The sequence below is a fragment of the Corvus brachyrhynchos genome, unplaced genomic scaffold (genome assembly GCF_000691975.1).
Source record: "Corvus brachyrhynchos isolate BGI_N302 unplaced genomic scaffold, ASM69197v1 scaffold101, whole genome shotgun sequence".
Taxonomy (NCBI): domain Eukaryota; kingdom Metazoa; phylum Chordata; class Aves; order Passeriformes; family Corvidae; genus Corvus; species Corvus brachyrhynchos.
Window position 1 is genome coordinate 8,642,729 of NW_008237239.1, and position 22,377 is coordinate 8,665,105.

The 22,377-nt window shown below is 42.2% G+C and overlaps 1 long non-coding RNA gene across 13 annotated transcripts in view; it reads right to left on the minus strand.

Moving 5' to 3' along the window:
• LOC108445582 overlaps positions 1–22,377 on the minus strand; it is a 188,492-nt gene that overhangs the window by 20,600 nt on the left and 145,515 nt on the right. For 11 of the 13 annotated variants that reach the window (XR_001860497.1, XR_001860505.1, XR_001860501.1 and 8 more), the window contains one exon: positions 4,043–4,811. The exons of the other annotated variants lie outside the window; for them this stretch is intronic. This is a non-coding gene — a long non-coding RNA (uncharacterized LOC108445582). Of the gene's footprint in view, positions 1–4,042; positions 4,812–22,377 lie in introns of those variants that run through there. 13 annotated transcript variants of the gene reach the window in all.

A 22,377-nucleotide genomic window follows, 5' to 3' on the forward strand; every position in this document is an offset into this window, starting at 1 on the left:
CAGCTTTTTATTTATTGTTTCAAGATTTTTTTTTTTTCTTCTTTTTTTTTTCCCTTTTTTTTTTTTTTTTTTTAAGAACCTCTGAAAGTCTAAATTATAACATGTTTCAAGTAGCTGCTCCTTCCCTGGAGTTGAACAAAATTGAAAAGATCAAAGTTAGTGCAATCTTGTTCAAAGGTGAAGAGGTGAAATCTTATGTGTGCTGGAGGATCAGAGCAAAGAGAAATGTACAATGCTTAGTGTGCGACACCTGAAGCCCGCTTTCATCAAGGTACCTCATTTTCATCTGAATTCAGAATGTATCTCATTTAATGGTAAAATAAGGAACAGCATAGGATTATCTTGGTTACAAAGAAGAGAAACCCTTGCTCACCGCTAAAAAGTAAACATCGGTAAGGTGAAAATGGTCAATTTTTTTTTAGAATTACTAAGTTCACCACATTAAATTCTATATTCCTTTTTTAAGTAACATTTATATAATTGAGGAAGAGGAAGTCATTACACCCACGATATTTCAAGAATCATAATGCTGTTGATAGTTGAGTTTCTTGAAAAAACACCGTGTTTTGAAGAGGACTGCAGAGAAGGACATCTAAAAAGGGTATGTTTTTTTCCATAAATCTTCATGTGACTGATGTGCCCTGACATAATGTATCACAATGAAATACAGCTGCCAAAAAAGAACTTCAAATTAAGCCCTTTTCTGGAGAAAGAAAAAAAAAAGTGATAAGAAAATAAGTACCTTTTCAGCAAAAGCTTTTAAAGCTTTAAAAGCACAGCAAGTAAAAAAGTTCTCTCAATTTTGTCTAAGTAAATAGAAGATAAACGGGGGGAAAAGGGTATGCAAAATAATGCTCCAGCCTCTGGGAGAATTGCAGACAACCTCAACACAAGACACTGTTACAGAGTAAGAAAAGAGGATTTTAATGTCCTTGTCCTACCTTGCCATGTTCAAACACGTGGAAGATCCACTTTCAAATTATTGGGAAATGGGCTACATTATGCTAATAATGCCAGTCTAAGAATGTTTTAGCATAAACATGGACTTAGACAGGGCAAAGTGGCCACATTCAGAAGCCGAACCAAGTCACATTTCAATTGTTTATTTTTGACTATGTAGAGTTTCTTTTGCATATGTCCCTGCATTATTGCTATAATTCCTAAATTCCCAAAAGCAATAAGTATTATGTATATATTGTCTATTGCAGGTCAAACCTTTACCTGAAAATCAGGCTTTCTCAGAAGTACTATAAAAGTCTTTCATATGCAGCCCTGATAGGAGCCATCCCACAGAGCCAAAAGTCCTTTTGTCAAGGATTCACCCAGAACATTCACACCCAAATTCCTACTTTTTTCTCTTTCAACCTCAACCCTCACAGAAAATCTGCCAGACACACAAAGGCAATTTAAGAAAACTCATGCAGGCTACCTCCAGCATAATACACATGCACAATTAGACTGGATGCAGCTGAACCTGTCACCAAATTACTGCCTTACACTAGGTCAGGAATTATGCCATTCAAATTTCAAAACCTCCCAGATTAGAGCATTTCTGATGGTTCTCCTCTTGGCTACATAAACATCCACCTCCATCTATCACAAAGTATGACCTAGAACACACATAAGCAAGTCCCAAAGGCTTGACACAACATAGTAGTTCACGTGTGTTAGCACAGGGCTAAGAGTAGAGAAATGAAGCTCTCATCATTTCTTTTCTGTGTTTCGGGCCACAATTTCTTATTTTATGTTTGGGGTGCAGAAAGAATTGATCCATTGTCTTCCATCCATTGTCAGACTCCTGCAACTAATCTGAGGAGATAACTGTGAAAGTGCTGCATGTAGACTAATGTTGCAGTGGCGATACTGCAACACGCATATATCAAACCAGGAGTCCCGTGGAAAGGAAATATATATGGACAGACAGATTCTTGCTAGATGTTTCAGAGATGTTTATTCCTCCAGCCGCATGGCCGGAGCTCTGCCGAGGAACTGTTCCAGTCACGGGACCAAGGGTCCTTCTGCCCGCGCAGGGCAGTTCATACATGCCTCTTGGGTCTGGGTGCCTACCAAAAGGTCATCCACATACTGAAGCAGCTGTCCTTCTCCCGGCGGGGGTTCCCAGGATTCTAGCTCCTTTGCAAGCTGTTCTCCAAATATAGTAGGAGAGTTCTTGTACCCTTGGGGTAATACACACCGTGTGAGTTGAGTTTTGCGTCCACTCTTGGGCTTCTCCCACTCAAGTGCAAAAATTTTCTGGCTGGCTTCATGGAGAGGGAGGCAAAAGAAAGCATCCTTCAAATCTAAAACGGTAAACCAGGTTAGTTCAGGTGTTAAACGAGTTCATGAGGTGTAAGGTTAGCAACCACTGGGTATAAATCCTCCGTCACTTTATTGACTGCTCTCAAATCTTGTACTAACCTGTATGACCCATCAGGTTTCTTCACGGGTAAAGTTGGAGTCTTAAAATCAGATTGACACTCCCTTAACAATCCAATTTGCAAAAAGTTCTCAATAATTGGCCTGATCCCTTCTCTGTCTTCCCTTTTCAAGGGAAATTGCTTGGCCCTTACAGGCCGTTTCCCTTCTTTAAGCTTGATTTGAATTGGCAGGGCATTCTTTGCCCTCCCTGGGGTACCAGAGGCTCACACTCCAGGGAATACTTGATCCATTATCTTCTTAATCATTTCTTCTTCATTCGCTATTTCCGTTTCTTTGGTTATTAGCATTAGGCTCAGCAACTCTAGATATTGTTGGTCTTTTACTTCCAAACTGATTTCCCCATTTTTAAATATTATTTTTGCCTCCAGCTGCTCTAGCAGATCTCTGCCCAAAAGTGCAGATGGAGCGTTAGGCATATATAAAAATTGGTGAATTCCCCACTGTTTTCTCAATTTATATTTCAGTGGTTTACAAAAGTATGCCTTTCCAGATTGGCCAGTTGACCCTGTCACTACAAAATAACCCCTTGATATGGGTATCAAAGCTTTATTCAACACTGAGTATGTTGCTTCTGTATCTACTAAAAATTCCACTTTCTTTTCTTCGTTCCCTAGTTTAACTATAACCAGAGGGTCCCCTAGGGTAGCGCCCAGTCTTGGATATGAGCAACCACCCCCGCACCTCTCTGGTCGTATTTCTTTTTCATCACCCTTTCTCTTTTCTGGGCACTGGTTTTTCCAATGCCCAGGTTTTGTACAAGGCACACTGGTCCCTTCCTAGTCGGGGTGGTCCTTGTCTTGGTGGACCTTGCCCACGTCTTCCTTTATTTTTTCTTCTTTTACCACCCTTATTAATTTTTGCATTCCCTCTCCCCAATTGCTATAAATGCTCCGTGCCACACTAAGCAAAGTCTCTAGATTCCGGGTTGTTGGACCTTGCATCTTCTGAAGCTTCTGCCGGATGTCTCCTGTGGATTGTCCTAAAAATAAATTTACCAATTGCTGCACTCCTTCTTCCGGTCCAGGATCCGAGGTGGCATGGCAACGCATCGCATCTCGCAAGTTGTCTAAAAATTCAGAAGGTGTTTGAGAGGGACCCAGCTTCATAGCATACGGGGCTGAGCAGTCTATGGCTTTAGGGATTGCTCTTTCTAGCCCTTTTATTATGAATCCCCAGTACCTTTTTAACTGTGCCATTTCATCTGGCTCATTAGGGCCCCACTCTGCATCCTGAAGAGGAAGTACCTTTTTAACATCCTCCTGTGTTATCCTGCAATCATCTTCAGCCATATTCACAGGTGTCTTTATAACTAATTGCTTTTCTGATTCAGGTAGAGCATCAAGCAGTAACTGGGTATCAGCCCAATAAGGATTGTGTTGGTTTGTTGCAGTGGGGATCCTGCAACACGCATATATCAAACCAGGAGTCCCGTGGAAAGGAAATATATATGGACAGACAGATTCTTGATAGCTGTTTCAGAGATGTTTATTCCTCCAGCCGCATGGCCGGAGCTCTGCTGAGGAACTGTTCCAGTCACGGGACCAAGGGTCCTTCTGCCCGCGCAGGGAACACAAACCAACCAATGGGAACGAGGCTGAGCAGGGGCAGGGAAACCCCGTGTCTGTGCCCTCAGGGCCCCTCTCCCAGGGCTACACGGCAGGGGAGGGACCCCAACAGACTAAGTCTCTTGATGTCAGGGAACCTCTGCATGTTTCATAAGCATAAAATATGTATCACATGCAGCATGCAGTGGCTGACTTGCAGAGATGTGCCAACTGTGTGTCTTTATGCTTGAACTTGCTCTTGCATTTTGGTAGTATGTAGACAGCTCTATTTGCTGCTTTGAAAGGGTTGAGCTGCTGGGATTTCAGACTTCTTCTGAAGTGCTCCACAGAACTGACTTCAGGTATTTCTTTAACCAAGCACTTCCACAGTGTTCAGATGCTTCCAGCAAATGTCCAAAGCTCCCCTACACACCAGTGCTTTCCATAAGTCATGAAGAACGTGTTGCAAGCATGGGTTTTAGTCGCTGAACACCATGCTGTCAGTGCCATGTTCTGAGACACAGCCTCTCCTTCCTACACAACTGTGCCATTCATCTGCACAACAGAAAACACGCGGCCAGTCACTATTCCGGTACTCGCGACAGTCTCACAAGGTGCGGCAATAGATCAGATGGATCAGACTGTTATTGTTCCTGTCTGTATTTGTATTTGTTATGGACTATAAACCCTGATGATTCCATGAAGGGTTGTGACCATGAATCCCAATTGGCTGAGCAGTGCTATTTCATGGAGGGACGAGTCCGGCAGTAATGAATTCAGTCAACATAATGATTTCGGTTTCACTGCACTGCTCTGCTTCCTGGGAATCTGCAGAAGATGAGTGACTGTGTCACAATCATAAATTCAGACACACAATGCTGAAACTTCTTATAGAGCTCTAAGTCCCTGTGAAATGTCAGACTAATAAATATGATGATAGTATTTGCTATTTGGCAAAAATATTAATTAACCTGGAAAAGTTAATAAAAATATATTCCCCAAACTTATGCAGCAGAAAAAATATTTTTTCTTATTCATGGTTATATGAATGCAAAATGCCATGGGTTCTTCATCTTTAATACCTAAGGGATTTTTAAGCATATTGCTTCCATAAAACTTGGTTCATCAGTACAGTACACAGCCCAGATATGCATATTTAATTACTCTGAAAGTAATTTACTTGTACAGATGGTGGCATTAGAAGGTCTTACTTCCATTTAAATTACTTCTATTTGAAAAATAATGTTATTTTGCTATGAATCTTGAGTGAAGAATTCACTCTTATTACAGATGAATAATACTTGACAATTGTAATTAATCTGTGACTAATCTAATACTGCCCAGATAAACATTTTCTTTCCAGTTTTACAAATCAAAGCATCCTCTTTCCAGGAGGTTGATCTATTAGTATTTTATATCCAAACCTACTTACTGCAGGGGGAAACCCCAGTCTTCTCTTGGGGCAAATGAATAAAAAGCCACAGAAGCATTTCTTGAACACCTCTGAGACTTCCCAAGGCAAAGAGATGTTACAAAATTGTTTGCATCTTTCTGTAAGATTAAGCAGGGATTAAAGCAAAAGGGTGCACTTGAGGAAAATACCTACCAAGCATGAGATTTCAGGAAAACAGTGACTCAATGTGCATGTGCAGAGTTTGGGAGAAGCTTTAACAGGCAAGGATCCAAAATACTCTGGGCAGCGAGCTCTCCCAGCAGTGCAGGCAGCAGGGCAATGGGGGTTGCCCACTCCTTCGCCGTTGCCATCCCCCACCCACACCACCCAAATAACAGCAATTCCCAGGAGCAAGAATGCAGCAGAGGCAGGGAAAGCTAGCAGCATATTGCATTAACTCTTACAATGCTTCTTGGGAAAACATGTCTGCTTCCTCAAGTGAGACTGTTTCCTTGTACAGCACTGTAAAAGGTCTACACGTGTTTGTTGGACTTTCTTCAGTGAACCCCCATCTTTATTCAAGCAGTGGCTCTCTCGAAGGGGGCTGATGTGGTTGCTATGGTAAGCATTCATGTTTTAGTGAAGACTAAATGGCCAGAACCCACATAAAGGGCTCCCAAGTGGCCCTAAAATGTGCTCTGCCTTCCTTTTCTGCCACTTCTCTCTTCAGGACAAAACAATTTTTTGACAGCTGATCTGATTTTGAGGGCCTACCCAGAAGAGGGTGCTTTGTCCCTTCTAGCTATGTAACTTTAACATTGTGGTCTGGATTTAACGCAGCAAACCCCGTGGACCTGCTTCAGAGAACTGCAAAGCACCTGAATTTCCCAGAGAGTTTTGGGGGAACTGGAGATGATGGGTGAGCTGAGCCACTGTAAGACTGACAGAACCACATGTTTTAGTCACTTTAAAATTAGGAGGGGGGAAGAGGGGGAGGAAGAAGGGGAAATATCATACTGGCTTGACCAGCAATGCTGTACAGCCCAAGGTGGATTGCAGAGGTTTAAACCCAGGCAGGAGGTTTCAGCCTGGGTGCCGGAGGAGAGAAAAGGAATAGGATGCATCACTCCATGAATAAATCTGCTCCTGCTATAGCAAAAGAGCTGTGGTGCTCTGTGTCTGGCATTCAACTTGCAGACTGCTTTTCTTTTTAATTATCCTAATTAGGAAAAAACTTTACCTCCTTTGGCTTTCACATATTTACACTTACACAGAATTTCCAATTGCATCTTTTTCCCAGGAAATCTAAGCACATTTGCTTTCATTGAGTTTAAAAAGCATCAAGGTCGTATCTTTCCAGTTTTGAATTTTTGTTTTTTCAAACTGTCTGTGGTTGCTGCATCTCCAAGCAGGTACCTAGTGTTCACATTTACCTACCCACTGCTTCAGACTCCAGCTGCCAGAGCTGCAGCGAGCTGCGCCCGCAGACTCGTGCTTTCCTCCAAGGGATTTCTCACCAAGTGTTCTCTCTTCAAGGGAATGGGATCCCTACTTGTCCTCACCCTTTTCTAGTCAGGGTGACCCCACAGACTCCCCATCATGACTGCCATCCCACTCCTCCAGCCACGCTATCTGTAACCCCTCAATGACCCATGGCAGCCACGTGCAAAAGCCAGAGGCTCAGCAATGGATCAAAGTGTGCCTGGTTAGCAGGTGGTGGTGAACAGGTTGGAGAGGGAAAGGACAGCCCTCCATAGCTAGAGGGAGCAGCTGGGGAGGCAGAGGTTGCAAGTAATAGTCCTATAGAAGTATAGCAATAAGAGAAGGTGAGTCAGGAATTTGGAAAAGAAGGGGAGTAAACAGATGCAAACTGTAGGATGGCTGTGGCTGAGCTGATCTCAATTACAGCATTTCTCAGTTTAAGTATGCCATTTTAAACCATGGAAATTCAAGGCTCCAGTTTGTATTTTATGACACAGAGCCAAAAGCCAAAACAGAAAAAGCATCTTAACAGTTCTGTCCCTTATTTTCATACAAATTCACACACTTGTAGTCATATGCATATAAAGTCAGCCTTAAACACAAGATCCATGGTAAGTTTTTCAACAAAATAATCCTTTAGAAACTGATAAATCAAGCAACAATGACACTGGGATATCATAGCATCACTAAAAATGTCACCACAGTTAACAAGCCTGCTTGCTTCAACAAAAAATATTGGTGAATAATCATCCTTCAGTTAGAAATGCTAAAAAAAAAAAAAAAAAAAAGCCTGGTGTTCCTTGCCTAAAATTGATGGGAGTGGAAACATTGTTTTCTTGCCAGGTTATTTTCATTTCAGGAAGAGGAATAACTAGTGGAAACATGGAGAGAAGAATAAATAACAAGAAGCAGTATGAGGGGAAGAAATCCTTCATAATTATGCTGTTGCCTCTGCCTTTCTCACTATCAGATTCCTCTCCTGTACCACACTGTGCCAAACCACTCACACGCCGGGCATCTTCCAGATGAATCAACACAGTGGCACACAGATTCGAGCATACATCAGAGGCACAGAGGAGGCGTTTGATATTGTATTTAGGAACAAATTGGAGACAAGAGCTTGGTAGGGGGGTTTTTTGGAGGAGGAGGAGTAAAGAAAATAAGATTGTATGCCAGCTTGGGAAGAAAAACATCTCATTATCTTTTTAAAATTCATATTAACCACAGACTCTGTTCAGCTTCATCCTCTAAGTGGTAAATTAAAACAGCACACACGCAATCTGTAGATTTGTTCCTTTACCCATCACTCAGAAAATACAATATGAAAGACTGCCTGCACTAATCCAGACTCCTACATCTGTCCTGATGCTGCACACTGGGCCAGAGGGACTGAACTGGGGCACTGTGCTGCCTGCAGTGCACAGAAGGAGCCCCAGGTGCCACCAGGCAAGCACGGCCAAGCACCATCATCCCAGCCAAGCACAGAACTCCTCCCAAATCTGGAAAAAACTCCATTTTGGGCAATCTCACTGTAGTAATTTCTTACTTTACTTTGCAAAGCAAAACCAACTGATTATGTCCACAAGCTGCCAGGTGTGACTACAAGCTATAACCTCCCAGTTGCCTGGCAACTTCCCTGAAACCAACGCACGAAGACTTGACTTTAGTTCAAAACCATTGCTGATGAATACAAAACCTTTTTCCAAATTAGGTTGACGAAAACAGCTCTTAAGATAAGTTTTCTCACCAAAAAACATCTGTTCAACAGGACGTGACAGAGAAAGGATGTGTAAAGAGCCTGATCTCACAAGCTAGCAAAAAGAGAGAGCTCAAAGGCTCCAGTTCTAGACCCAACAACAGAATTCACCTACTGCATGTTCAGCCTCTTCTCACAAAAGTTATCAGCACAATTGTGTTCTACTGGTGAAAAGAGGATGTCAGGCCAAAAACTTGATTGTGTCCCTTATCTTTTAAGAAGCAGAAGTAATCCCTGTTCATAGGCAGGGCCTTGCACCCAGCTTGGTCCTGTCTGCAAAGCCTCCCCTGTAAACACTTCTTTTATTTTTCCTTCTCTAAAATAGAAATACCAGATGTGGCAACCATTAATCAAACAAGTAATAAACTTAATGTCAGCCAAGGGAGAAGACAGAAGCTGAGGAGAGGCAGACAAGACACTCCAGCACATCTCCAGTGGAATAAATGAGACTTTTCTGCAACTGAACTGTAGCTCATGCAAGATCCTCACAAAGAATGAAAATTGTCATGTTTCAAATATTCCACTGGTAAAAGAGTTTGGTCAATAGGTCATCAGGCACATAAAATATTAATATTTGCACATATGCTGTCATGTGACAAAAGTTTTCTTTCTGCTAAGATGGGTGTGTGGGAGAGCTCCAGAGGTGGAACACCTCCAACCTGCCCTTTGTGGCTCTTGTTTCCCAGTCTACACCCCTGCAGCAGCTGAGAGCTTGAAACAAAACCAGAGCCTCCCGCTAGGGCAGAGTATCTGGAATGCAAACACTTTCCTATGCCAGACTGTGAAGAACATGACTAACAGACACTTTTCTTACACAAGAAAATTTCCCAGTGCCCTAAATACATATTTTCGCAAGTAAAGGCTGACATTAGACTTCAGAGGTTGGCTGTGTGGTTTTATAAGGCCTGGGTGGACTTAAACATGGACAATGAAACAAAACTAACTGACTTCTCACATCAGACCACCAGTAGAGTGGGACACATCCTTTAGAAAGACATGAAGTTTTGATAAGTATTCCACCAGTCTCAAAAGGAATCCTTTCCAGTGCCTAACTACCTTCACTCTCAAAAACGTGTGAAGTACTCCAGTTGTAATTTTCCTGGTTTTAATCTTAATTATTTGGGGGGTTTATACGCATTTTTCCTTCATCCTCACCCATGTTACAAGTCTTCAGGTAGTGGACATATTCACTATATCTAGGTATTTATGCATCCAATTCCTTACTGTTAGTTTAAAAGTATGTTCTATCTAGCCTTCTCAGAGGAAAAAAATGTCCTTTTTTTTTTTTTGGGGGGGGGGGGGGGGTGGGATATTTTATAATTTCAAATGGGAAATAAGTAAACACGCCCTTGCCTTATGGGAGTTGTTTGATATAATTTGGGTTTTATGCATGCATTCAATGCCTCAAAGGAATGCCTGGAAGATGCTTAGTTAAAAAACTTGCTCAAACTCCAGTACTGTCAGTGATACGAAAATGAATCGTTAGATAAAAGATTTTTTCCCCCTTGTGTTCCTCGAATGAGTAGAAGTGCTTACAGCAAGAGAAGGATGCAAATTTGAGGAGGAGTAAATGGCTGTGTGGTTCAGGGAATGGATGTGTGTGGGTATGTGTGCAGAGAGAAGACACCTGGGAGTGTATTTGCCTTGTCTGTGTATATATGGACTTTTAGAATGTCATAGCACTATGGGCAAACTGTATAAGCCCTAAACAAACTTTGAAAGCTTAAAATGCAGCAAATTATGGGGTTTGTAAAAACAGAAAATAATCAGTAATGGTAACTAAGATTGATTTGATATTTGAATTCAGTGCTCTACCCCAAAACAAGTTTTCACTAAAACAAATAACCTGAAGTTTATTAGATTATCTATTGCACCTTTATCTATATTACAGATGCCCATATAAAAAATGAGCTATTATTTTTAGGTCTTATAAATATATAAATTAAATAATGAATTGCACATAGGTCTGTATGCAGCATGTCTCTGTGACACTCACCATTTTTCTTGTACAAAATTTCTGTAAAATACCTAGCCTGAGAGTGCTTTTGCTGACTAAAAAAATAATCAGTTGCAGAAAGCTCAAACTTCTGTCAACTGTATGAAATGAGAAGGCAGAAGGCTATGCCCCTCAGTATTTTGATTACATGGATCAGGAAAACAAATTTCAAGAATTAACAGTGCGAATTTTTAAATAGGCCAGAGCATGGTAATTCTAAGCACTGTTACAAGTTACAGCAAGGGAAAGGTGTTGCTTTCAGATTTGGAAATGCCTACTAGTCTAACCTCTTTGTCAACATGTTTGCAGTTTTGATACATCCATTTCTAAGTGAATTACCTTATGAAGGAAACCAAAAGGCAGAAAACTAAAGAAATAGGGGTCAAATTCCTTCTGTGAGATCTACCTTGTAAAATTATCCAGAATGTAATAATACCATGTTATTGACTTAAGCACAGTTCCCTGTGACATGCTGCAGCTGACCTGTAATTTTTATCCTACATGTTGCCAGCACTATTAAAATGACACTTGTGAATGTAAATTAAGCTCACAAAGGGGACAGATTGTATGATTCTGGTTTCTCTCAGATGCCTGTAGGCTATCACAGGTTCCATATGTGAAGTAATTATGTTCACTGAAGGAAAGAATAAATGCTGTCAAATTGTGTACTGAGAGAGAAAGCAGCTATTATATTGCAGTAGTCACTGGAGCATTGCCTTAGAAAGTGAAAAGATGTATAAGAAAATAATAAAAAAGAAAAACTGGAGCAGAGCTATATTAAATATAACCTTTAAATGAGTATCTGCTTTTGAATACATATTACACAAAGCTAATATTTCACAAATAAAAGCATTTTACCATTTTAATCACATTTTCTTTCTCACATCTAGAGGGCACAGGGCACAACATTTATTGGAGGGGTAAAGGACAGGTGGAGCATCTTTCAGCTTTCTATGTTTCCTCAGGAAGAAGAGCCCTCCAAGGCCCCAGAGATGCTGTCCCCAGCACAAACCTCCTCCTGTGGGAGCTGTGCAGTGAAGAGCCTTCCTCCCCAGCAGGCAGCGGTGTCCCAGCCCCAGCCCTGCCTTCCTACCCTCTCCATCTCTTGTGGCCAGCCCCAAACCTCCGCCTTCTGCAGGCCTCAAGCGAGGGCACCAATGCTGGGCAGGAGCCCTTCTGAAGACACCCTGCTTTGCAGCACCAAACCTGGGCTGCAGAGGCTGCAGCAGACTTGGAGACAGTGAGGCTTCAATCATGGAAGCCAACATAGCTGCTAAAAGGAAAGGCAACATTTCCATCACTGCCACAGCTGCAGTGTGGTCCTGCTCTCCTGCGCCTGGGGAAGGTGAGCCTATATTTAGACCAGTGAGGTCATCAGTGAACCAGCGCAAGAGGGGAGAGGATACTAATCTGGGAAAAAAACACTTTTAAAGCCTTTCATTTAGAGGGAGCCAAGGACACCAGACGCAGGGAAAACAAAGTGCTTGTGTGGGTTTGGATTTTCATCCAGAAATGAAACAAGGAAAGAAAGGAAGTTAGGATGCTCTGGAAACAGACCTGAAAAACACAAACAGGAAGGCACATTTTGTTACAAGGGTATAACTATGAATATAGACCTCATGAAGGAGCCCAGAACATTGAAAAACAGAAGGCTGAATGCTTCCATGTGTTTTTATTGTTTACTAGAGTAGCATCACAAAGCCTGGCACTCTGGACCTTCCCACAGCAATGGAAAGGGGCTATTTCTGCAGTGTCCCACTAGTGCGAGTTCTAGATCTCTGCAACCTCAAGCTTAACGGGTTGCAAAAAGTAACCAAGGGCAAAAAACTTTCTGACAGTTGCCCTCCACCCTGTCCAGCCACCTGTGCTGTTGGTACCTGCATGCCTGTTGCTAACCTGGCTGCCTTAACAGCAGCATGTGCTCAGGCCAGGAGAGCTGGCTGCTGTGCAGTGCTGAGAGGAGAGCTGGCACAGGTATTAGCTACTCAAGCACTGAACCTCTCTTTTTTTTGAGGTTTCTTAGGATAAAAAATCTGACAGTCAGCTTTTGCAGTCTCTCCATGGAAGCCATTTTACAAACTGCATATTGCATTTAGCAGAGTTGTTCAGCACAGAGAAGCACTCATTGCACTCAACATTGTGTAACTGTTCTTCATTTTTTCTTCATGTTCATCATGTTTCTGGGCACACTGGATATATCTCCACTACTGAAGGAAAGGGCTGCCAGGCTGCCCCCAGCACTGGCACCATCAGACACAGCACAGTTCATATGTCTTTACCTAAACTCTCTCTATATGTTAAAATATGAGGTTTACATCTGAATTGCCCATCAGGAACAGGGCCCGGCACATCCTGTCCCTGCTCATGCTCTGCATGCCCAGGAGCAGGGTAACAGCTTGCCCCAGCCCTGCTCTATGTCCACCTTGACTGAAAGGGCTCCTAAATCACTTGGGTTTCTCTACACCCAACACTATGAAGAACGAAAACATGATCCCATCTCCTTATTTTGGTCATCACTTTTCCACTTTTGTTTCACTTCCTGGCTAGCTACCTCACTCATGCCAACACCCTGCACCAAATCCTGGCAGCAACTTCTGCTTGGGGATTCTCAGCAAAACCAACTAACTGCCTCTCTGTTCAAAGCCATCTTGACAACAAAAGGGCTGCGAGCATAGCCCAGAGAAGGGTCCAGACACTGACATGAATGCAGAGCAAACTCTTCCATCCCATGTAGCAGACATCCCTCACAGCTCACACCTGTGAGTAGATGCTGAGAGACAAGAGGAGATGTACCCAAGCAGAGCATAGCTTGGGCACTGGCAGAGGGCTGTGAGAGGAAGCCCCCAGCCATGTGCCTGGGACAGTCACAGCATGGCATGCCGGGGCACAGAGCCCCATGCCCACCCCGTGCTGCCAGCCTGCAGCACAGCCCCTCGAGCCCCCAGCCCTGGGAGACATGCACCCTGTGACAGTATCCCTCCCAGGAGAGTTTTCTGGGGAGGGGGTGCTTGTGCATAAATGAACCATGGCATTGTGCAGACTATTAATACCAATTGGTCACGGCTGGGTGGGCAGTGAGATGGGCAGACAGACAGCCTGCCTGCTTCCAATTAAACGCAGTAGCAGTCACACAACACACTACTGCAACTTCTCTCTGAATAAAAAACCCCTTTGAAATCAACTACCATTTCCTAAGCAGCTGAAAACTATTAAACAACTGTTTGCAGGGTAGCTCATGTCATACGTGGGAGGCTGAAATGTAATGTAGAAATGAGAGGGCTTTTTCTAGTTGGCAGCACTGACAGCAACTATAATGTATGACTCTTTCAGATGCAGCATGGCAGAGGCAGGGTGAGGATCATCCAGTGCTATCCACTAGAGAAATTGTTACATCCAAAGAAAAGGCAGAATCAAGGATCTCAGGATCATGGCAGGAAGGAGGAGGGGTGAGGAAAAGAAGGAAAGATGTGCAGGTTTTTTTGCAGTTTTAATAAGGATTTGTGGGGTAATGTTGTGTAAAGATAATATAGCTGGATCTTTAATAATAATAACTAGAACCAGCTCTCCATGTTAACTGACCTTTAAATATTATTGTCCCCTTCAGTTTACCAAAAAGACATTTACTTCATGAAAGATGTTATTCAACTCTGTATAAAGATCCAATAGGCTAAAATATGCTAAACTGACATTTAGAATTATCTCATAACACTTTTTTATTGTAACTCTTATTCTTCCCATGTGACTTGAATGTGAGGGTTGGGTTTGTTTGGGTTTTTTTCCCAAGTATTTTGAAACCATTTCAAATAATAGGCAGATATCGCCTGGACATTCAGGCTGTAATGATATTAGAACCTTTCTCAATAGCTGAATAATTACTTCCTTATTGTGCTCAAGGCAAATTGAAATCACATGCCCTGCTCAGGATTTAAACCTACGTCACACGGGCAAAGGAAGCATTCAGACTGACATTTTACCTACCTAGCTGCATTTTCTGTAATAATGAAAGCATCTATGGTATATTGCCCTGATAGTCTGTGAAATCACAACAGCTGGGAGCACCAGAAAAAACCCCACACTTTGTCAGGGAGGGAAAGGCAGTGGAACTCAAGTAAAGGTAGGTGTATTGATTCTGCCTATGTTGCAACCATTTCCCAGGGCACATTTCAGACACAGCTGTGCACAAGCAGGCAGCTGCTTCGGGCAGCACCGTGTCTTGGTGTGCTGGAGCCCTGGCTGCTGCCCAGGGACTGCGTGTGCAGCCTTGTGTGCTGACACCCCACTTGCTGCCCCAGATCCCCAGCAGACACAGCAGCTCAGCACTCATCCCCTTCCAGCTCTTTGCAGAGCCATGCTCCCAATTTTCCTACACTGGTGAGACAGTTCTGGCCTCCAGGTCCTCCCTCCCCTGCCAAATACTCCTAGCCCACCTCCAAATGTATTGGGCATCATAAACCATGCCTGAGAAAACAAGAAACAAACATTTCTCATTCCTTCTTGCTCCTGTCACCCCTAAGAGGGAGAAGTTCAAGTTCTGACACCCTTAAACTGGGCAGAAAGCAGGAGTCACCCAGCAACAACAAAGACACAAGCCATCCTTGAATTTTTTTTAATTCTGCATTTTCTTACCCTGCATTTTCCACCCCAGAGACCTTCCTGCTCCTGGCTACTACACATTATAGCTCAGCTACCTCAGCATCTGGTGGGAGATGGGTCCTTTTCCCCAGAAATCCTTCAGCAAGAAGAGGAGGGAAAATCAGCAGATTGCCAATGTGCCAAGAATGCGAATAAGTAAAGACATGGTGAAGTAACACATGATAATAAACACCACCCAGCAATCCACTCCAGCACTCATGGTTATGGGTATTTCATACTGAGAGGAAAGACTGGTCATTTATGTGACAAAAGGCTGCTAAATAATTAAAAGGAACAGATACACAATCAGCAAAGAACTGAAATGGAAGCTACAAAGAAAATCAATGTCTTATGAGAATTTGAGTATTTTGTGATTTCAGCAAAAGAAGCAAATTATGGGACAAATTATGCCATAAGAGGAAGAAGGCTAATTTCATAAATAAAATCTGTAATATTTTATAAAAACACATTCTAGATACATAGGTACAATGTTCATAGGATGTGTTTTGGTGAGCTCTTCCTTCATTCACAATATTTTTAACATTTGTAATTAAAGGAGACAAACCTAATTTTTACTTTGAAACTGCAGATCATTTCGATTGAGCTAGCAGCAAAGTATATGCAAAATCTAAACAGAAGACTTCAATAAAATGCTTGAGATAATCATAACATATCTAGCTCATGTAGAGCTGCACTGTGGAAACACACATTATCAGTTTTGCATCTTCCAAGGAATTAAAAAAAGAGTACTATCTCTTTTCTTATTTCAACATTTGTTTAGTGAGTCCTGGTAAACTCTAGGTCAGATATTATACACTAAACAACAACAACTAATTATCTTCGAAATCCACAGTGATAAGAAAACTGCACAGTAAATATGCTATATCCAGGCAACAGCAGAAGGTAAGTTTGTATTTCATTTGCTGTGGATTGGTAAATGTTTTCTGGCAGGTGTCCTTCAAATTCCAAAACCAATGCATCCATTTTATGGCATTATCTCACTTTCTATTATATTTGTTTATATCTTTGCAGTGAAACCATACTGTTATTAAGGTTATCATTATAATAGAAAATTGTATTAGCTTTTAAAAGCCTGTTCTATTTTATGTGTATATAAATAGGAACATTATGATCACGCATGATTCCCATTTGTCCTTGCTATACTCTTGACATTGCTGTAAATGGAAGCAGAGCACAAAGCCCTTACCAGGGCTTAAAATATTGCCCCTTTGATTGGCTGCACAGAAATCAGTTTTGCTTTTATCATGCAAAATCTGACCCTGATGGTTATGTACTCCAAAAGGTACAAACACTGTGTTCTCTTTACCTTTGACCACCAAGGTGGGTCTCTGCATCTGCATTTGTACAGTGTGGCAACAGCAAAGCACCCAACATGTGCCAGAGGCCTGATTTTTGAGGATTTTGAAGTGTCTAAGAGCAGTGAGGTGACTAATCCCAGGGACACACTGGGGAAAAGCCAGGCATGCTGTCACCACCAGCTGGTTCCTGAAGGAATGTGTGACACCCAAGGCTCTCCGAGTGTGCAAGCTGTGCTATGATTTCTGAAAGAGCAATGCAGAAATCCACTGTGGGCACTGATGTGCCTCTCCAGGAACAGGAGTAGCCCAGATTCCCACCCTTAAAGACAACCCAGCCTAGACTTCTACCTGTGCTCAAGAGCAGCAAGCCAGGCTGAAGATGGGTGTATGGACCAAGCCGGGGCTAGGCAAGGAAGACCAGCTGTGGTGCACTAAGAGGCACTACTGTGGGAGTATCTGCCCACCCAAAAGAGATGGGGATGCCCTATATCCTGTCAGCAGAGTGCCACATCTCCTGACCACTTGTGTGCAACACTGTCTGCTCTGACTACACCCTGCAACAGAGATAAGGCACTTAGGCATAATAAAAAAATCTTCAAAAATCATAAGCAAGGTGTTTCATTAATGAAAGTAATTAATGCTGTGACTGCTGAGAAATCAGATGAGTTCTGATGATTTCACATCATCTGATGACCAGCCAAAGGCTGTGAATTTTGACAGCAATTCTCTTTTTTTCCAAGATAAGATGCAATTTAATTTCAGTGTCTTGAAACGTTTTACAGAGTGCAGTTGTGTCTCCTCCTTGCTGAGACAAGACCCAGTAGTTCAGGGTACACTAGGGCATGTGATTACAGGGCAGATCCCAGTCAGATACACCATATAATTAGGGCTGATGTACAGTGTGCTATGCTCTGAAAAAACCCAGAAGAGTCTGGTGAAAAAGTTCTCTGAATTGGGGTAATTACAATATTAATCACAATCCATTGAACTAAAGTGGAATTAAATACAAATTTTCTGTTTATATAGTAAATGCTGAATAACAATAAGTTAGCAACAGCATTTTGGTCTGGTTTAACTGCCTAACATCTGGAGAACATTATTATGGAGTCATCAGCCACTTGGCCAGTGCCCAATATGAAAGCAGTTTTACCCTTTTTTCTCTAAACATCAGCACAGCCTCACCAAAACACACACGTTTCTCTTTTTTTGAAACGTTCTCTTAAGTAGCTTCAAATATTGTAGAATTTAGATGGGATAAGCCATTTGCTTCTGTTTAGAAAGCAAATAAAATTGGGTCAAAATAAGAGAGCAATTTTAAACATCTAATTTAAGCAAAGATCATGCTGCTTATGAGAGTCTGTGGTTAAGGCAGTTGTTCCAGCTATTTAAACAATATGATTACATGGCATTTCACAGGATATGGAAGAGACAGATTACTAGAAAGTTGAAAACTGTGTGCCCTTGTTCCTATATAAATATGTACACATAACCTATCACTCTTACTACCAAATTTATATGAAGTATAATTTGGTCTTTATTACAGTTGCTGAGCCTGAAAGGAACCTCTTTACTTATGAGTAAGAATCCTTTTTTTTCTATAGTAATGAAAAAACACAGTTGTCAGCATAATATCCTGACATTCAGGATGCCAGCCTGTCTATACCAGAGTCAGATGTGAAAATAAATAGATATTAAACTGTCAGTCAATGAAATTACAAAGTCAAGAGCAGCTCTAGCTGCGATCCTGTGCATTCTGTTTGATGGACACAGGTGTTTAAGTGTTATGAAATCCAGCAGAGCCTCAGAGTGAATAATGCACCTTCCTGCAGTTCTGCCCTAGCCAAAAGAGCTGCAGTGAGCTCCCCTCTCACTCTGAAGCCACTAAGCAGTCAATGTGTCCTAAGAAAGGGAACAGAAAGGCCTTCCAGATTTATCACAGCTAAAGCCCAAGAAGTCTTACAGTCTGTGTTACAGCATATATTGAGGAATTGAAGCTACACTTCTCTCAAACTGTGAAGGTTAGTCCCACTGGCTTTGCATACAAATCTAAGGCAGATGCCCAAAATCCACATCATTTATTTATTATTCATAAGGCACTTAAAGTCAATCATCTGTCACTAATAAACATTAACACTATTAAAAATTAATGATCATCCTACAGCATGCTGAGACAGATTCTTCTTTCTGTTTGATGAGTATTGGAGCAAAGTACATTGCTTTCATTTACTGACTATGAAAGTGTTTATGCTTTGTATAATGCTGCTACTTCAGCTGCTCCTCTGAACACCAGTGACCCCCTTCTCTTGGAATGCCAAGAAATTATCAGTCTCATGAGAGAAGCTTGAAAGGGTGGTTTTAGCTACAAATATATATTTGCAGAGAAGAAAAATAAATCATGGATTCAAGGTTATCACACAGCACAAGCCTTTGTGATGTCAGGGCTTTTTGCCTCCCTTTCCACTTTCTGCTAAACAGTAAGATGTCTGTGATGGGGACACGTGTGCCTGTGTTCTCCACTGCACAGGAGGGTCCTGTACTCAGGTAACACACCACAAGTGGACAATGAGGCTGGAAATAACAGCTCTGACAAGACTACCTGAGAGTCTCACAAAGCTGGAACAAGAAAAGGCTTCCTGAAGAGCAACTAAAAAAGGTAACTTCACCAAAGGTCCACACAGTGTCGCAGGGCACTTTCTTCTCTTAGTGGGTGGGAGGCAAAGCCCACTGCTAGAGATGAAGAAACAGCTTGCACCTTAACCCTCAAAAGGACATTCCCTCTAAAAGTAAAAATGATACTAAACCCTTCATCTTTTGTGTTCACATTTTCAAATATAAATCTTGGGGAATGCCTTTATGCATTGCTGTCTTGCACAGGCAGAACTCATAACTCAGGACTGTTTCCTAACACATGCTCATCATGTTTTGCCCTGCTTCTTATTTTAGCATTTACTCAATTGTGGAAGTGCTGTAACTGTATTATAGGTAATCACTTGATACACAGTTGATTCTGCTAAAATGCTGTTAAATAAATCTAACCAAACCTGCAAAGACCAGTCAAGCAGTGGAAGAGAGATAGTAAGATTGTGTGCATCAAATCAAAGTTTCTGTGAGTTATATAAAACCTCGAAAAACAAGTTTAGATCTCAGTGCTAGTGATATAATGGGAAAACTTACCAAGATAGAAGACATATTAATCTTCCTGTTGCAATTTACAGTCTAATATTTCAGTGCCACACCATTTTTCATAGGAAAACAGTGACTTTTAAGAAATAGAAAGAGCTCTGTAGAATTAAGTGACTGCAGTCACACTGTTCTCTTTCCTTACTGATGTTTCACATGAAATAACTAACAAGGATTGGCAAAGAACAGCTATCAGAGCTAGAAATGTACTGACCAGTTGGAAAAACACGATGCCACAGCACTATACTCCCTCTGCTGAGGACTGAGAAGGGTTCATGTTACATACACATTAACTCCCTGTCAGCTATTGCCATTACAAGTGAAACTTGGGGCCATTAGGAAAATGCTGCCATTCAAAACTAATTCTGCCTTTCATGGTGCAGGAAGTCAAGAAAAAATGAGAACTCCCTGCAATGTCCTCAACAAGACCCAAAGAAAAGTCTTTTCAGGTACTGCAGGGTACATCAGAGAGCAGTTAGTGCCTCGCACACCATTTTTACATTTGCACATCTCTCATCTTTTGCAGAGCCACACAATGGCTGGCAGCAGCTCCATGAGTCATGACTAGGGAACTGAGACCTGGTCCTGCAATCTCACACACCAATAAGCCCCACAGAACCTGTAATTAAACCGTTTGGAACAGAATGAGGATACACAGCCTTCTAAATCTCAGGCTGAAGACGGTTCTGAACAATACTTTTTAGTCATGCTGCCTTGTCCTGCTGCCTGCCCTCCGCTGACAGTAAACGTCTTCATAATTTGTCTAATTTTTATCTGAGAATTCATGCACTGACAAGACAAGTTACTCTTATAAAGACAGCTGGAATTACAGACAAGAAAAAGATACATTAAAGCATCATTATTTAAACATAAAAATGCAATGAATCTGTTAACCTTTCCCTAAGGTGAAGGTGTTTATTGCTAAGTTTTTGCAGCACAATTACATTCAAACAGACAAATGCTAGCTTAAAAAAAAAGCTGATTTTTTTTTTTAAATCTACCTGGGAGAAATTGAAAAACACCTTGAAAGTAAACTGCCTCATATCACACACTAAAAGGTTTACCATTAAAAATATTAGAATTTTAGGGATAACTTTGAGAAAGCCAGACAGCTAAAATAGAGTGCCTTATTTTCCCTTCTTAAATATAAACCATAGAATCACAGACTGGCTTGTGTTGGAAAGGATCTTAAAGATCATTTAGTTCCAATGCCCCTGCCATGGGCGGTGAACCTTACACTAGACTGGGTTGCTCAAAGCCTCATTCAACCCAGCCTTGAACACTTCTGTGGATGGGGCATCCACAGCTTTTCTGGGCAGCCTGTTCCAGTGCCTCACCACCCTCACAGTATAGAATTTTCTCCTCATATCTTATCTAAACCTATCTTCTTTCAGTTTAAATCAATTACACCTTATCCTATCACTACATGCCCTTGTAAAATAGCTTACACTGACTTTCTGCAGTGTGTAAGTTTGTAATTTATATTCACTTCTAATACAAAATCTGATGGTTTTTTACATTATGCTGTGCGAGCCACATTTCCACAGATTTGTTGTGGTTGTCACAAGACAGACACACCGCAGACAGCAAACATAAACACAGGGTGCTTCACGTTCCCCCTGCTGCCCTAGAGCAGCTCCCCAGCCCACAGGGGACAACTGCTTCACAAGAAGCTGAACTGCCTTTTGGACAGGGCAGTGGCACTCCTGGCACTGGCTTTTGGAATACCATCAGCAGAGGGGCTGGATGAGGAGATGTGTCCCTGGGACACAGAGTCTGACAGGTTGCCCACAGGCACAGCCCCTTCATTTCCAGCCTGCCCTCACTGTAGGGCGTCGGCCTCCCAGGCTGGGTCTCTCAGCTGTCCTGCCTGTTCTCCTCCCCTCCATTTTTAGTCAGGTCCCTCAGGTGTCACCTTCCCCCCACCTGAAAAGACAAAGGCCTCTTTGCTTCCCTAGACAAAGTGATGCCACCCCCAGGGCCCATCTGGAGACCCATCAGAGGCCATACAGATTATAGATAGCCAGGGACCTCATGTGGGCCTCTGGCATAAGGGACACAGTGAGAAACCCAGATTATTACAGCAGGAGGAAATGTAGCCCACACTGGGCCATAGGAAACAGTGACGCTTCAGCACCAGTATTTATAAACACAACCGAGGGCTGCTGTCTCTCTCATATCATTGCTGGACCACAAACTATGGGCCATCTGCCCGCAGTCTATTATCACAATCTGTGAACAATTAGAGACAGGATATTTCATTTTAGAAAATATCAAAGTGAACAAAAAAGGCACAGAAAAAAAAGCCAGAAAACAATCAAAAAGCAAGTAACAAAACGGCAGTCAGCCACTACAGAGGCCCATTTGCCAGCCCTTGAACCTAGCAGCTCCTGGACCCACCACCACCACATCGGCTGCCTCAGAGGAGAGATGACTTCTGCTGCTGCTGAGCAGAAGGTGGGTGCCAGCAGCAGCACTCCTGCAAACACCTGACCCTGCTCTCTGAGACCTGAGAGCACCATAACCCTGTCTGTGAGACCAGCTCATCACATGCAGGAGGCACGAGAACAGCCACAGTCCACATGGCACTATCTGCAAGTGAAATGTCCCTTTCCCAGCTGGCAGGTGAGCTTGCA